The sequence below is a fragment of the Rattus norvegicus genome, chromosome 13 (assembly GCF_021556685.1).
Source record: "Rattus norvegicus strain SHRSP/BbbUtx chromosome 13, alternate assembly SHRSP_T2T, whole genome shotgun sequence".
Taxonomy (NCBI): domain Eukaryota; kingdom Metazoa; phylum Chordata; class Mammalia; order Rodentia; family Muridae; genus Rattus; species Rattus norvegicus.
Window position 1 is genome coordinate 43,402,287 of NC_141546.1, and position 18,616 is coordinate 43,420,902.

Consider the following 18,616-nt stretch of genomic DNA (forward strand, 5'->3'; position numbering starts at 1 on the left):
TATAGAAGACCTATAGAGTCAGCTAACCTGGACCCATGGGAGCTCTCAGAGCTCCAACCAAGGAGCTGATATAGGCTGGACCCAGGCCCCTGGCACATATGTAGCAGATCTGCCACTCACTCTCCATGGCTGCCTTGTCTGTCTGGCCTCTAGAAAGAATGTACCTAATCCTGTAGAGACTTGATGACCAGGGTAGGGGGATGCCAGGGGTAGAGGTGGAGTAACCTCTCAGAGGGGAAGGGATGGATTGGGGGATGAGAGAAGAGCCTTTGTGAGGGGGGACTTGGAGGGAGGGCAGCATTTGGGATGTAAATAATAAAAAATAATAAAAATTAGAAGCTAGAATTTATATGTAAGAGAGAATACATAGCATTTATCTTTTTGAGTCCAGATTACCAATTTTAATATGATATTTACCATTTCCATTAATTTCCTGCTATTTCATGATTTCTTTTTTCCTTACAGATGAACAATGGTGTGTACGTATTCTACATTTTTCTTATCCCTCTATCTGTTGATGGACGTCTAGGAGCTTCCATTTCTTTACCGTAGTAGATTTTAACTAAATTAGCAAGGAGCATCTGGGCTAGTTCCTTCTTTTGAATTGTTCCTGTTGGTAGTAGGAAATTGACTAAGACATGGAGAAAATGGGTCTGCTGAACTTTGGCCCATTGCCTGGATTTCGTAGCAGATTTATGATAAATTATTCCTACCCTGAACATGATGTGCATACCTGATAAACATAATTCTAACAGGTGCAGAGGCGGCCCTGGGCCTTTCTCATTGTTCTAAGTATTTTATCGCTATTGTCTTCTGCAGCCCTCACTCACAACAGGACGGCCCCCATTTACCACAGCTTCCCAAGGGGCTGGGGAAACCTAGGTACAAACACATTCAGAAGCTTTCCCAAGGAGACAAAGGCAGTAAGTGCTATACCCAAGGCTTGAATATTCATGGTCCCTTTAAACACATGTTCCCTCTTTTCCACTCTCTTTTAAAAATAATCATTAAAACACTCTTCTTAGGATCCAAATGCTTGTTATATACAGGATTCAAGGTTTGTCAACAGTACCTGAGGCTGAGATGTTGCCTTTTGTTTATGCCCACAAGATGATTTCTGTTAGATGGCTTAGAAGCACAATTTTGGCCTGTCTGACCCATAAATCCCAAAGCCATCTCTTTGAAAGGTCCCTTCCTGGAATATTGACAAATCACCCCACGAAAGCTAGGCTTCCATATTTTGAACGTACCAAATATAATCAGTGTTTGACTGATTAAGTATGTTCCTTGCAAAATACCTGATTGAGTTTGCAAGCACTAATACATGGCCTGCTGTCCTGGTTCTGATAGCTGAGGGTGGCTGTGGAAACTTTTAATACAGGAATGTCTTCTCTTTCCTGATAGATGCTTCTGTAAAAAATGGATAAGGTGATGAGATCAGAATCAACTGTGTTTCTTATGCAGAACGAAGGCTGGAGCTGCATGCTAAGTCCCCAGCTACGCATCTCATTAGCTTGCCTAGCAGTTGGAGATCTGCATACCGAATCAGGGAATATTTCATTACTGTGTTTTCCAAGGGAGGCTTCCTATTTGCCAAAGAACTGACAGGTTATGTGTCTCTATAACTCACCTAGTTTTACATTATGATCAATATGAAAGACTGCCTCTGATTACCTGGGGAAGCCATGAAACTGTTAAGATATATTAAGTTTCTGATTTACTTTCGGATTGACTGGATCTTGTGGAATACAGAAAAGGAAGTGCATTGAAGAATATTCTAAATTGGTTTCTTCCCACTCTGCTCTCTTAACAGTCTTTGTCCAGAGGGTGCCCTTTTACATTTGCAACCATTTAAAAGGAAAGAGAAGAAACCCGCTCTCACTTCACAGTGGGCAAAATATAAAGAAAAATGAGGTAGTTCCTATGGCTGTTATTAACAAATCGCCACACATTTAATGGCCTGAGACAAATTTATAATTTATTGTAGTGATCTTTCAGTTACTGTAACACACTACTAAAGATCAATTAACTTAAAAAGAAGAAAGGTTTATCCTGGCTCCTTGAGAATCATTTCAGTGATCAGGTAGACTTTCCCTGTTTTGGGTGAAGCCACAATGGCCTGCTGGCTTCATTGTCTAAGCAGTTTGCATTCCTTGAGTCAGCAGAGAGGGAAAGATAGATGGACAGAAAGGACTCAGAGTCCCACAGTCTCCAGTGAGTAGATGCCCTAGTGCCCTAAAATCTCTCACTGGGTTCTTCTTCAAGGTCCCACAACCTCTAAGTAATAGTACTTAGTAGAACTAAAATTTAACACATGAACCTTTGGGGAACATTCCACACCACAGTGTTTTCTTAATCCTCAGTTTAGAACTGCTTGTGGGTCTCACTCACTGGGCTAATGTCAAGGTATGGACTGGGGTATGGTTCTGTTGGAAAACCTCTTTCCTATGTTGTAGTAGCCACATACATTTTATTATTATTTTATAATTCTTGCTCTCGTCCTTGTCTTTAAAGCCCCACCAACAGTCCCACCCTGGACGCTTCCGTCTTTCCTGTCTTTTTTAAAATTCTCATGTCTTTATAATAGGAACAGGGGCATCATTCCACTTAAAGACTCACATGATTAGCTTGACCTTATCTACACCATTCCAGTCGATCACTTTACCTCAGACCCTTTACCTTCACAGTGCGTGTAGTGTCCTTTGTGTGCTGGCCAGTGATATAGGGTCGTCAGGACTTCAACAGAGGAAATCTTGCCCACTGAACATCTCTCACCAGCACCTGAATAAAGAGCCATTTATTTCACTGGGATCAATCAGCACTGACAGATTTTTTTCCCTGTCTCTGGTGTGAATTTGTTTTGTTCACTTGAGAAGAAAGTCCCAAGCGAGTATAAGTTCCTTGGAGGAGGCAAGACTACCTCCTCCTTTTCTGCGGAAAGTGATATGCTCGGTGCTGAGCTAGAGTTTTCTTTTCATCTGTTGACTTCTGTGAAGAAACTCTCTGCTCATAGCACTGACCCATGAATCCCTAAGAGAAGGCTCTCATATGGCCCTTCGTCAAAAGCCTCTTTCTTTCTCCCTCTCCGAGTCGCATTATCCTACCTTGCATGTGGATCCTTCTGTCCTAAAAGGATCTGCTGTTTGATTCTTCACTTGTGGCATCTGGGGAGTAGCAGTTTGTTGGCATCAAGAAAGTCACTAAAACATGAAAAAAGAGGCGATGGATTTGTAGATCAAGCCAGTGGATGGGAGAGGAATTTCTTTACAGAAAGTCTTTCCTCACAATTCACTATTTCCTCCCTAGGGGAACATGTTCCCATCTCTGAATGCTTAGTGATGGAAAAGCAACATTTTATGGTCTATTTCAGGGATATTTTTGAGTATATATTCTAACTTCAGGTAGCTTTACATTAGCGGATGAAATTATATATTGATGTTGGTGAGACGGCTCTGTAGGTAAAGGCATTTGACACCAAGTTGAGTTCAAATTCTGGAACCCACTTGGTGCAAGAAGAGAAGTGACTACTGCAAGTTACCCTCTGACCTCTGCGTGTATGCCATGATGAAACAGGTGCTTTCCCCAACACGTAAACGTGTGTTAAAAAAGGGAATTATATGTTTACATTCTCATCCACATCAGATAGTTTCTGACTTTTTTCTAATGTTTTGTATTAATTTCAGTAATAATGTGTATCTGTGTAGTTTGTTGGAGGGTGGTATCTGCACATGAGTGCCAGATGCTCACAGATGTCACAGCTGTAGAATTGACTGGAGCTAAAGTTACACAGCCATTGTTAGCATTAAGATGTGGGTGCTGGGAATTGAACTCAGGCCACCTCCGCATCCTTCCTCCGACTTCTCTATCTAAAGGTGTATTAGATTACTTATGCTTCCTGTGCTTTGAGGAAGTGCTTGAGAAAGGCAGCTTAAGGAAGGAACAATATATTTTCGCTCACAGTTCACTGATACAGTCTACCATAGTGGGAATGGCATGATGGTAGGAGTGTGAGGCAGTTGGACTTATTGAATTTACAGTCTAGAAGCAGAGAGATAAATGTTGGTTCACAGCTAGCTTTCTCATTTCTATTCAGTCCAGGAACCCAACCTACCCACACTCAGACTGAGTCTTCTTACCTTAGTGACCCAAACTAGAAACTTCCTCACAGGTGAGCCAGGAAGCACTCTATCCTGTCAAACTGAAAATCAAGATGGACCCTCAGAAAGGATCATGTGAAGGCAAATAGAAACCCAGAATGACGTACTCAGGGCAGGGAACAATGGGCAAAAGAGCCTCATGGGAAGCCACTGGTCCGTGCAGCAATGGTAGGATGGCATTACCCTTTCTTAAGACTTGATCTTTTGTTTCTAGAGAGCTGTTGTTGATTTGGAATATGTATATCATATTCAGGTGTTTGCGAAACTCACGTTTGTGATGTTCTCGTATCCAGACTCGTGGTGTCAGCATCCAGAGAGAAAAATGAGTAGATAATCCTGACCCCTTGAGAGAAATAGGAGGAAACATGTGTGGTCTGTGGCAGTAAGCAGAGACTTAAGCTGAGTTGTGGATGTCAGGGTAACAATTCATCTATACACCAGAGGATGAAAACAACGTCTTGTTTCATGGAAGAATAACTCAGTGTCTCTCTGGTGGCCTGCCTCTGTCTCAAAGTATTCCTATTCTTTAGTGGAAGTTGGTCATGGGGTGACCAGTAAGGAAGCACCTCCTGACTTCAGACATTGGGTTGAACCCAAGGCAGGAGCTTCCCAGTGCACTGGTGTGCTTCAGAGGAAGATACAGGTAAAGCTGATCTTTTTAAACAAAGATTTTGTTATTTAAACGAAAGTATGTTTAGAGACAGTTACTTTGAAGTGAGAGAGGGTAGAGGGTGGAGGGGGAGCTAAGGAAGTGAGAAAGGAGAGAGAAGGGGAGGAAACATGGAGAGAGATGTATATACTGTACAGAGACCAAGGAGTGGAGATAGGGAGAAAGGTGGAGAAGTAGAGGGGGAGAACAAGGAGATAAGGGATGACAGAAAGAGAGGGCAAGAGACACAAGAGAAAGGCAGAGAGAGAGAGAGAGAGAGAGAGAGAGAGCGATGGAGGGAAAAAGAGAAAGAGAAGGAAAGAGGAAGACTGAAGAAAGGGAGAGAGGGAAATGGAGAAGGAGAAAAGCAATGGAGGAAAAGAAGGACAGAGAAGAAAGAGAAAGGATAAAAAGAAATAGTTAATTATATGTTTTTATTATTGTATTATTTTAGATTACAAAGATTGATTAGCTCAGCTCTTACATTTTTTATTATTGAAGGACAATTGATAATAAGTGGTGTGCGTGTGTGTGTGTGTGTGTGTGTGATTCATGTGTCTATGCATTTATGTATATAATGCAAATACTGAAAAGGTGCTGATGGGAGCTACTGGCATTGCTTAACTATGTTTTCTTCATTTCAAACCACTGAGCCCTCCAAAGACTTTCATGTCTTAAAATATCATTCCTTCCTTATTTAACCTCCCAAGAACGTTTGATCTCCTCCTGTCCCCTGAGTGGCAGTTTCTTTGCCAGCCTCTTATTCAATGTTGGGACCAGTCACTGGGCTTCTCATCAGAAGCCAGGGAGTTCTACTGACTACCCGCTCCTCCTTCTGCCAACATTCACTACACCAGTAGATCTCCTTCAGCATCATCACAGCTGCCTTCTTCCTCTGCCACGCCTTTCTCTCCAGGTATGTGAAGTTGTATCTGAAGCATCTCTCCATAACTATTATTGTTTGGTTCTTTCCCCTTCTTTGGCCAATAGCCAAACAGGACCATCTGAGGGAGCTTCTCCATGATAACATGGCCTGCAAGTCCTTAGTACTTAGGTCTGTCTTCCTCTCAGGCCTTCCATGCCTTGGTGTTTACAGTCTAGCTACTCAGACATAATACAGGGCCTCTGAACCACTGGCGTCTGCTTGTCACAGATTGTTATAATGCAGCACACTTCCACTGCAATATGCCTGACCCGTGCTTGAGCCCCCTTTGTCCTTAGGGTTTAATATGAGTGCTGCTTATACAATGCTCCCTCCGAGTTTCCTTAGAAGGATTCTCCCCCTTTTATCCTCCAAGTAACAACCTAGAACTTCTTGTAAACGCAGACTCCAGGAGAACAGGAACAATGGGTTTTGTTGTTTGTTTGTTTGTTTTTGTACCTGACATATGGTATGCACTCAGAACATACTAGTGTATGTTAATGAGTGATTACTACTTCCTCTATGACTTCCTTAGCCATTCAAACTCGTGGCATTCTCCTTTCTCCTTCTCCAAAGCTCCTCCAGCCTCTATCTCTTGAGAGTGAATTTTCTTTCTTACTGTATTTTGAGTGCTCTCACTAGATAGTTAAGTTCTGTAATGATAGACTTTATGTTCCATGAGGACAGAGATTATCTTACCCTGTAAAACAGCCTCACCCTATTGCCAGAGCACACTGAAGCACATAGCGGGCTATGAACCACGATGCAGAAAGCATATCGCCATTGATGACATGCCCATGAATGTTCAACCATGACGCTTTGCACACAGCAGTTTTCTCTTGCCATTACCCTCTGGTGGCCTCGGCTCTGGAGCTAGTTAGGCTAAGTAAGAGGTGTAGGAGGAAACCCTATTTGTACACTTTCCCTAAGAAGCAGGAGTTTATGTGGCCCATGAGAACAAAGGCTTCAGCTCCTCAGGAAACTGAGACCCAGTGAGGAGAAACACTCACCTTACATGAAGCAGGTGTGCGGTATCTTGTATCAGGCTGCATAACTAATTAGACAGCAAGCTGTGGCCATAACACTTGTCCCCTGACTCCAGGCCTATTGTTCTTTGTTGGGTTGTCTCATTTAAATTTAGAAAAGAAAGATGAAGCCCTCATTAATAAGAAGAGAGTGTCACATGCTGGGAATTGAAATTAATAGGAACAAGGAGAGCCAATGAGGTCCTGGGGGGACATATGGGTGCACGGGAAGCCAGAAGTAACAGGAATGGGTCCTGATCAAAAGCATTACCTGCAATTTACTTTTATTTGAAATATATACATTGTATCCATTTTATTCATGCTTTGTTATTTTAGTTTGTAATCATATATATTGTTAGACATTAAAATCCCTTTAACAGTATTTTATTCTCTTTCTTTCATTCTTTCATTCATCTTCTTAATGTTTTTATCCTATAGTTCTAATTGTGATGCTAAGATAAGATATATATGCATGTAAATATGTATTTATGCATGTATATATGTGTATGTGCATATGTGCATGTATATGTATGTATGTATAGATATAGATATATAGATATATGGTATGATGAGCTGTGCATGCAGTTTCATTCATATCTGAGTATGAACAATATCTGGTTGCTTTGTCTCATATCCCTTTACTCCTGTTATAGGCACCAGATGTCAAATTTCTTTGTGCATCTGTGGAGCCTTGTATGTGCATCGTGACACACACACACACACACACACACACACACACACACACACACACACAGCCCTGCAGGCTCATAACAATGACTGAGCTGCAGAGAAATACTCTGACATATGGTACCTGCAAAGCCCGAGTCTCAGCAGCATATCTGTAATCAAGGGTGCAGATGTTTGGCATTTGACAAATGAGATTTTTTTTATGCAAAACTGTTTTAGTACATTAAGTTAAAGGATGGGAAATTAGCTGCACACCACAGCGAATACTTCTCCCACTAAAAGGAATGAAATGAGAGATGCAATTAAACAAGTAACTCAGGCCCCTGGTGGTCAGACTGGTCCCCAAGTCCTCAGACCTGAGTCCCACCACCTCTTGGGGCTCTTTCTTCTGCCTTTACTCCTAGATAATGCTTCAGGGTGTTCTGAGTTGGGTTAACCTTAAAGCTTTTAGAAATAGTGTTTCGGTAGAATGCTGTAATTCTTTTCTTTCTCCACATTGACTTTTGTTGTAAATGCAAATAATTCATCTTTTCATTTATCCTTTTCCCCCAGTTTCTGAAAACTTTCTCCTGCCTAAGCACCTTTATTTAGAAATCTTAAGTGGATAATGGCTTATTTTTAAATACGTGTAATTGTCTCTATTATTCTCATTCAATTTGGTTCTATGTACAATCTGGTGCCTGCCTGCCTCACCTCCATACAGAATTGCTCTCTTTAATGAGCGCTATCCCATGCTCCTCCTTGCTTGTTAAACCCCTTGACACAGGGAGTTAGATCTTATGGTAAGTTACTCATAAAAACCCCTTGATTCCTTTCAGACTGTTTTCTCTCTCTCTCTCTCTCTCTCTCTCTCTCTCTCTCTCTCTCTCTCTCTCCTTCTCTCTTTCTTTTTTGCAGAATGATAGAGTTACTCTGCATGGCAGAAATGACATGCATACATTGATGATAAATGCATAAAGATTATCAAATGCCGATAGCTCTCAGTGAAGTTCTGTGGCATTTCATGTCTCAATCTGTTGGAACTGAGCTTCCCTTTCTAGCTTGTCTTTCTTGGGTGGTGCTCTGGGTTTTGGGAGCCTGTGCGATGTTGTCTTTTAGTGGGTTGGACTTCATTTCCTTTCCATTGACAGCTGCTAATGATACATGTGCCTACTAGTATTTTCACATTAAGAAGAAATTAGCATGATGGTGAAAGAGGAAAAATAATGCAAAATGGAACAATTAATGTTAATCATATTCCTTCCACATTGATTTCACCCTCCTACACACCTAATCCTGAAAGCAGGGAGATTTTTACAGTCTCGAATTCGGAATGGAAAATCCTCAGGAGTCATTGATCAGACAGAACTGAATAGCAGAGACAGGGTATTTGATGCACTCATCTGGGTTTAGGTTTTGGACTTTCCACTGTGCAAGTGATCTTGGTAGAATAGATGATTTGTAAGGAGACACTGGAGTTCTGTGTAAAGAGATGTTTGTCTGTTACATTTCTCTGTTAGCTCAGACATTAGAAAAGTGTAGTCATTAGGTACAGGTGAACCTGCCAAAGGCTGGTGGACCAAAGAGAAATGACCAGAATGTAGAACCAAACAATTTCAGGAGTTTTAGGAAAGTCTGAGGCTCTTTCTGTCCAGGATGTGGAGAATACTATTGCCCAGGCCTTTTCTATATTGGTTGGGACACTGGGACTTTCCCACTCCAGAAAGGTTCTGTAATAACTATATTCTCTTCTTTAGTAACACATAGTTACTGTTAATTTAACTGTAGTTTGTTAGTTTGATTTTCTCGAAAATACTTTACTGTCTCAACTGGATTTAAGTTCCTATGAAGATAAAACTTTTATGTTCTTATCAAATCTAGTTAGTTTACCCAAAGTACGCTCAATAAATGCTGGGTAAAATGTGTACTAGTCAGGATTTTACAGAGGAAACATGAAGCTGACATTAGTGGTTATATGCTGCAACCAACAGGAAATAAATTCTGTAGATGCCTGTGCAGCCATAGAGAAATGTTATTATGAGAAATTGGTTCATGCTCGGTTCAGCGTGGAATCTCATGGTGTTACCTGCAACTTAGAGCTATGAGAGAGCCCGTGGCAGAGCGGAGTCCAAGCCTGCAGGTCTGAACACTGGGGAGTGATCTGTATATGTATCCAATCCAATCTAAGGGCAGGAACTTTATGTTCTAGCTCCTGGACTCAAGAATACAAGACAGATTTTCTTTCCCTCTTCCCTTTGTTCTACTCCAGACCTCAGCTGGTTACACACCCACATTGTAGAGTCTCCTCTACTTTCATTCCTGAGCAAATGCTATTCTCATAAGAAACCAGCCTCCGCACAACATGCTTAGAAATCATATTTAACCTGACCTCATGATTGATAAACTAACATGAACATCACCTATCACAGGATAGTCACAAGACAATGCTGTTTCCAGTTTCCCTATCGGATAGTCTGGCTATTCAAAGGATCTCTCAAATACCTAGCTGCTGTTTGTTTTGTATCTAGCAATTAATAGGTTGTGCAGCATCCTTTGGATGTCAGTTTTTCCACTTTATAGTTGAGTCACTAAAACTTAGGTCACCATTAAGTAACTTTTCCAGAGCTACCAAGTAAACAGCAGATGTGGAATCTTCTTGTCCCTCTAGCGCACGCCATCTTGAAGTTTGACTGGTGTTTTTTCTATGGCTGTGGCATTAGCATTGTTTCTCTTTACTTCTACCTGAAAATATTGATATAGATAGTTCACCGTGGGTAGATTGTCTCATAATATGTTATTAAGTGATGTTTGTGATGAATAATCATCATAATCATTAAAATCAGTACTCTAATAAGTTTAATAGGAAAGAGCACTGATGTCCTTAGTTCTTGATTGTTTCTAGGAACTTTTTTTTTTTTGCAATTAGCTGTTTGGTACTTTTAATGACCTATCACTTTCCTTTTTAGATTTAAGATGATAATTCGAGCTGGTTGAACTATGAAAGGTCAAGTGTGGCTCTCACAATTTAAGGACTTTGTAAAGAATATATTTTAGAAATATCCCACTTTGCAATTTTATATTTGGGTATTTAAAGTCATATTTCTGAATGTGAAAACTGCTGATTTAAGGCTTTGTCTACAGAAGGAGCCTTTGTTTTCTCTGAAAAAAAATCTCACAGGTTACATGGAATCGTTTAGTATCTTATTTTCTTGTGTATCATTGCTGTACTTGCCAGCTTTTGATGAAAGTAAAAAGTCAAAGGGATTTGAGATCAGATGTGAAAAAGTTTACTAAAATGTGAGAAATCATTTCAATTCATAAGATTTTAAAGTTTACTTATATAATTTTAAAATTCAATTAATATTCACTTGTCTAGAATATGTGTCATGAACTGGAGAGGATTATATCAGTGAGTTAGATTAATTCCACAAAGACAAATGTTGCATTTTTCTCTTATTTTTAGTTTCTAGATTTAAGTACATAAAATCACACACACATATGCACACACACCATATGCACACATATATACACACAATGTCATGAATGTGGAAGTTAAAATTGTTTAGAAGGAAGAGAGACATCAATAGAATGATGAGGGCAATAAAACAGAATAGGGGAGGGGAGTATGAGTAGGAATTTGTTTACAAATGTAAAATATTAATTAATAATTGTCATTTTTTTTAGATTTAGTCCTTTAATTCTGGCATTCATTAATTTATGAAGAACTCATACCAGAACATTTCCTGTCCAGTTTTTCTTAAGACTAAAATTAAGCTAGTATACAGCATAGACATTTTCAAAATATTTTAATATTTACCTGTTGGCTAACAAATATTACTGCCTTGATCTTGTCACAAAGGATATGGGCAATATGTTAGGGGCCAACAAGGATCGTGTTCAGGAGATGCTCTAGTGGGCAGGTGAAATGTGCAGAACACTAGCCTTGTCTGTCCCTGCAGATACTATCATAAGACATGCAGTATCATCCTCACTGGCTGATGGCTTTTTCTTAGCTCTCTACAAAACTGGGAGTGGTCTGGAATGTTTTCTGACAGACATTCCAATTTAGAAGTAGTAATGTGTTTTTCCCAGTTGTAGAACCACCGTTTTAAAGTCCCCCTTTCTTACAGTGTGGAGATGTTTCCATTGGTAAATTACATTTCACACAAACATGGGGACCTTAGTCTGGTATCCAGGAGTCATGTGAAAGGTGGGTATGATAGAATGTGCTTTTAATCTGAGGCCTGGAGGCAGAGACAGGCAGATTTCTGGAGCTTGCTGCCAGCCAGTCTCTCCTAGTTGGTGACTTCTCTCTCCCATTGGCAGAACCTGTACCAAACAAACAAAGCAAAAACAAAGAAAACAAAGACTACAAACACATGAAGAGGAAGCCCCAACGCTGACAACTGGTATTCCTACACACAGAGACACAGAAACAGACACAAAAATGCACACATCCATCCACATACATCTATACACACAGGCATACTTATACATACTACACCCCCACATGTACACACACATACTACAAACATGTACACATACATGTCACATACATGTACATCCACACATGTACATGAGTCTCATCTCTCTGGCCAAAAGTCCCTGGAACAATGCTTATTTGTGCTCTCTTGTTTTATTTCTGACATCATTTCCCAAGCATGTGCAAACAAGTGGATTGGATTGTCTAAATGTTGTTGCAGAATTCTCAGTGAGATGTGCTAACAGTATCTATGACCACAGGGTATATCTTTTTTGATCTGTAAGTATTGATGGAAATACATTTCCGAAATCATGAAATGCCTTTTTATTTGGAATAAGATGGTCTCATGAAACTTAGGAAACAAGCACAACCATCATGGCTGCATTGGAAGTAGCTGTGGTTTTCATCTGTTGACAACCTATTATATGTATCAGGTTCTTCATGTCAGCTCTCCTCTGGAAAATATTGCATTCATTGAAGACTACTCTGAAAAAAATATTATCTTCCATACTTTAGCAATAGCATTTTAGTAATTAATATAATTCTATATATTCTAGTGTATCCACTACCTCATTTTATCCTCATAACACTATTGAGAATGGTCTTGATTTCAACAATTGTATTATTAATGCTGTATGGTTTTTTTCCTGGGGAGATGTGCATACTTATTTATCCCAGTAGGGCATCAATGAATGGCAGTCCAGAGAAACTGTTCTGCCAAAGTCCACTGTAGTGTTCCTGTAATTTATTGAGCTTACCTGCAGATTATGAATGAGAAATACTTACAGGAGCATGGATGAGTCAAAGGCAGCTGAATCTGTGGGAATCTCATAATAGCATGGGTGGCAATTCACAAAAGCTGCATTCCTGTAGCTCCTAGATAACATGCTCACAACTCCATCATATTCTCTTCTCTATAGCCATCGTTACTGATTTTATAACCTGAGGAGGAGCCTTGTGAATCCTGTAAATTTCAGGAACTTCCTGATCCTTGTAACCTTTTTACTTCTGGTGTCTTAATGAGCCTCTATTTACCCTCAAAGGAATGTATCAATTCAGAGATAATAGCTACACAGGATATAGTTTAGTGGAAACTAGATGCATCTGAATGGTAGAGCAAAGGTAGAGGTGCAAGTCTACTTGGGTGGCTCCATGAAGCTATGCCATGCCCTATTTTGAACAGACAGAATCTTCCAATTATCTTTCTCCACAATTTTAAAAAAGAAATTTCAAAGTTAAAGAAAATCCCCACATCATGAAACAAAACAACAATATGCCTTTAAATGTAAAATTGAAACCTTATTTGTTATGTTTCCCCATGAATCATGAAAGAAGAAATGGAGTGGAGTGATATTTTGAGTTAACTGAGTTCTGAAATAACTATTTTTTTTTTATGAATTCTGAGGCATGGGATTTTAAGCATTAGCTTTCCTCATAAGAGACATTAATAACTGAGTGTTGAGAAACTTCAAAATTAGGAATATTGATGATGTACATTATCATGATGTGGAATGTGAATTCATTAAGTCTTGCAGCTGTGAGGAGGCCCCGGCTGTAACATCTGTCCCTTTGTTAATGTCAGAAATAGATTTAGCCCTTTGGCAAGCTGATGCGTGTGCCCATTCTCCATCTCTGCTCTGTGGGAAACCTTTTGAATTATGTCCTTGGTCTTTGGGAGAAGCAATCCAATAAGCAACAATTTATTTCAGTGTCTTCATGCCTCGTTAAGGGGAATATCTCAAATGCCATTTCATAGACTTTCAGACAAGCAGTGGATATGTGAAAGACTTTAGTTGTTTTCTTGTCTCTCTGTATATACATATAAAAATCGCTCCATGCCTGCAGAACATTCTGTGCTTCAAGTAGGCAGACTGGTACACATTTGTGCTCGTCTACAAAGGACCGACTCTCTTCCTGATGTTGATAAAAGAACAAGAAAAACACAAGGGTTTCAGTTACACGAGGACAGAGAAAATGACGGAGAATTAATGTCTGTTTATCTTTGCTTTCAGGGAAGAAATTAAACTAATCTCATCAAAGTTATTTGGGAAGTTTCTGACTGTACTCTTTAATCTTTGTTTCAGAAAACAGCAGAGCGCATTATTAGAAAGGAGATCATTGCATGTGGGAAGAACATTCAGCTGGTCTCTTTTTAAAATATGAAATTAAAGAATCCAAAGTTAGTTTCAGAGCAGATAAAAACCACTAGTTAAAACAATGTAGGCCTTATTGGAAATGCTGTTTCATTATTTAAAACATATTATTCGTATGTGGAGTGCTCTCCAAACATCCTGGGGGGTTTTAATCATGAAAGAGATTTCACTGGGGCTGAGCTCCAGATGCTAATTGGACAGTGAAAACTGAAGCTATAAATTTGAGCTCCCACTTTTAGCTGATCCATATTCTACCCATGCCATTTACAAAATAATTCTTGAAAATATCTTACATGTATGCAATGCATTTTGATCTTATCTGTGCTTACTAACTTCTCCCAACACCCCCAATCCAAATCTATCTCCTTCCTGATGTCTTGTTCTTTAATATTGTTGCCCTTGGTTAATTATATACCCTGAGTCAAGTAGTGCTGAGCACGTGCATGTGATGTGGGACCATCGCCTGGAACACAGGTGACCTACCAGTAGCCATGTCCTCTACAAAAAGTAACTCAGTCTTTCCTGGGAACCATCAGTTCCCAATAGCTCCTCAATTAGGAGTTGGCCCTCAAGAGGCCCTTCCAACCAATGCTGGAGGTTTAACTGACTTAATCTTGGGCAGTTCTTATGTGGCAAGCCACAGCATTTGATCTCATGTGTGTACCAGCCACATTATATCCAGAGAACAGAGTCTTTTTCATGTTCCCTTTCTCTTTCATTCTATCTGGCTTTTCTTCTGTAGTCTCCTGAGCCTGAGACGTGAATGGGTTCATGTAGATGACTCCTTTGACCAAACCTCACATCCATTTGCTCTCAGTCCTTTGCCTAGCTATAAGTCTCTGCATTAACCACTGGTCTGTGAGAAGAGAGGTATTTCTGATGAAGGTTGAGAGCAACACAACCCTGATTTCCAAATGTGCTGCAGGTTAATCATGACACAATGGATTTGAAGCTAAGATCCCCATTTGGAGAAGACTGTATGGGAGCCTCTTCCATAGGTGCTGTGCGGAGATGCATGTGTACCTGCCCTCTTCATTGTACTTTAACTTTATGTTGTCTAGGTCTGTGGGTCACAGAGATGAGATTCATCTTCTGTGCATCCATTAGCTTTATGTATCAATTGTAACAACTGGTCAAACCTTGTAACCTGTCAGGGATTTTAGTTCCTCACTGGCTGTTCTTTCTTTTCACCGTTTGTACCACCATTTGATAACATCTGAATGTTGGTGTCTTCCAGTGGTCAATTCTTGTGTCATCCCTTTGATCTAACTAAATGCCTTCTTTCAGGGATTCTATCCAACCCCATGATTTAAGTGACATCTGCACACTGAATGTATTCAAAGCTCCAAAGGTTCACACATTGGTCTCTTCCCTACCACTACTCTCCTTGGATGTTTAAAATCATCTCAAGTATGCCCGAAATGAGAACTATTTTTAAGTTTTTGTTTTCTAAATTTTCCATGTCTAAACATGTACCTGTTTTCCTGCATGAGTACTATGTGTGAGCAGTGCTCACAATGGCTAGAAGACAGTATTGTATCCCATAGAAATTGAGTATCAGAGAGTTGTAAATAATTTTTCCAAACTGAACCTATATCCTCTGAGAGAGAAGCAAGCATTCTTAGCCACTGAGCAATTTCTTCAGACAGGAAATGATAACTTAAGTTCTACCTTCTCCCAAGTTTAAATCTAAATTCTTTTCTCTACACTATGCTGTTCAGAATATTCATGTTCTTTTTTTTCTCTTCCTTTTTCTTCTACACCCTCTCCATCCCTTCCTCTCTTCTTTCTTCCCTTTCATAAGCTTGGAAGCAGGTTATGCTGCTTTAAAACTCAGAGTTCTTTTTTCCCCTAGCTCCAGAGTTCTGTGATCACAGGAATATGCAGTCATCCCAGTGTCTTATGTTACTACTATTTACCAGTTTCTTGGGCCAAAAATCAATCCATAAATTATTCTTGCACTTTCTCTTTTAGTTTCAAATTCAGTCTAGTAGCAGTTCATACCAGCTATACTTTAAAAATAGATTCCATGTAGATTCTAACGTTAACCCTCCCAGTTCCATTCTACATCTCCCCTTAGGACTGAAATCATCTGACCAAATGATCTCTCAGTTGAATCTCCATTTCTCTTTCTGCATTTAACCAGTCTTCCAAAGCATGAACCTAATCTTGTCACTCTCATCTTCTAAAGGTTGCATGACCTATTGAGAAGTCTCAAGTCCCTGGCACAGCCTGCTGAACCCTCCATGTTTTGTCCACTGCTCTTCACTCCCTGTTTATTTTTGCAATCATTCCTTTTGTATACTCAGTTCATTTATTGTGATCTTTAACCTCATTTGAATCAACTAACACTGGAGCTTCATTTTGGCTTATAATATTTTCCCCCAAATATATGCATACCTTACTTCATATCCTTGGTTAGAGATCATTAATCTTCACCCAGATACCTGCAAGGCTTGCTTCTTTATGGCATACAGAGAATTGCTCTTTGAAAATAGCAACATTGCTGTTCTCCCTTCCTGATTAGGGTCTCAGTACTTCTCGTTATCTGAAGAATTGCTGGCAACATTGACATTCAAGAGTTTTATCTTGCTATGGAATCATTAACTTTGGGCTTTGAGACTCAAGAGTCTAGCACTGATTTTACTCCTTTGGGTAGAAAACAGCATGCCACCCCCAGAAGACATTTGACTTTCAAAATGGAAGGTGTAAAGGTAAAAGACTTTCCCAGGAATCATGAGTGTTCTCTTTTAAGCATCTTGATGTTGTCATCATGATCTATAATCTGCTTTTCTGCTGGTGCCAGGGCCCTCTCCAGGGTTCCTGACCCTGACAGTATCAGGACTTTTTGACTTGTCTGTGGTAGTGGATATCACAGCTTTTATACCCAGGCCTTTCATTTTTTCTATTTTTTTTCCTCATCACTTTTCATTAGTGACTGTGTATTTAACTTGTGTTCCAACCTGGTTCATTGTACTGTCACTCAGAGCTACCATGAAGCTGGACACCTCTGGTGGTTCTTACCTCTTTATACTAGACTTGCACAGTCATAATGTCCATCATAGAAATGAAAAGGTTTAGAGGGCTTATTATAATGACATTGAAGTGCTTCCTTTTACACTTCAAAGGAAGTCATTCAGTTAACTTCCACCAAGTCTCAGTTTTTGTGCCTCATATTGTGGTACGGTCTAGGGACATCAAATTAAAATGCCACAGGTTTTTGCCCTAGGGAAATATCAGTTTATTAAAAACAAACGCAGGTATAAAAGTTGACAGGAGGCAAACTGATATTGTGGAACTGCAGTCTGTAAAACAATCCAGAGGACTAAGCCAACTTCTTTCTATGAGAAGTTGCAGGGTGACTCAGGAAAGCTCCCTGAAGTCAGCATGGCTGACAGGCAGAAGAGGAGGAATGTGAGTAAAGGCACCAAGGCCAAGCTGGCACACTCTATGACTAGATTGATGTTGTAGCCTCAGAAGCTGGAAGAGAAGAAATGGTTGGAAATGAGGCCAGTTTCAATTACATCTAGATGAACAAAGACCTTGGCTGTCCTGAGAAACGGGTTGAACTTTCTCCTACTATGAGAGTTTTAAATACACAAGTATGACTCAGCTTGTATTCTAGAGAACTTATTCCTAGCGTTGCATGCATAGTTAATATAGTCAATAGGAAAAGCGAATGAGCCCCATGAAAGCCAGGAAGAGAGTGGAGAAACCAGATTTAAAAGGAGAAACAGGGTGTTGGAGAAGAAACTCAACTGTGGTTAAAAGTACTTGCTGCTATTCCAGAAATTCTCTATGTGTAACACTCATGTTGAGGCTTACAACCATCTTCGATTTTAGCTCCAGGACATCTGACACCCTCTTCTAGCTTCCAAAGGCACCTGCCCATACAGGTCACACACACACACACACACACACACACACACACACACACACACACACACACACACGAGTACTGCCACCACTACCAATAACAATCTTTAAAATAACTAAACAATTAAACAAAACAAAAGAAAACAACAACAACAACAAAAAAAAAACCAAAATCTTTTTTATAACTCTTGTAACTTTTCGGGCTCCTACCTTCTTCAGAGAGAATGCTATTTCTAATTTTGTCTGAAGACATTAAAGGATCTATGACGGAGACAGATTTGTATGGATCCGGTGCTTACTGCTATAAGAAGGAAGTCCTTCTTGATCCTGAGGATTTCTGGTACTTTCTCCCTATGTTACTTTGTGGCTAATTTGTCAGTGTCTCTCCTCTTACCAATAATGGGACCTAAGTCCTCCTAGCCAGCTAATTGAACTATAAAAATGACACTTGGAGGCAGCTAAGCCCATAGAAGCATGAATTTGTCAAATAAAAGGATTTAAAGACAATTGTTTCTAAAGAATAGCTTGCCCTCTTGTATTATCAGTTCCTTTTTCATCCAAATGATTTCTGTGTTCTTGGGGAAATACCAGCATTCATCATGGCTAAGTTGGAAGGGAAAACAGTGCACTGGGTTATTTTATAGATGTGAAGAGCTACACACAAAGTAGGGAACACCATGAAGGC

The 18,616-nt window shown here is 39.8% G+C and overlaps 1 protein-coding gene across 1 annotated transcript in view; it reads left to right on the forward strand.

Moving 5' to 3' along the window:
• Window positions 1–18,616, forward strand: part of Thsd7b (thrombospondin type 1 domain containing 7B) — a 902,908-nt gene that overhangs the window by 75,843 nt on the left and 808,449 nt on the right.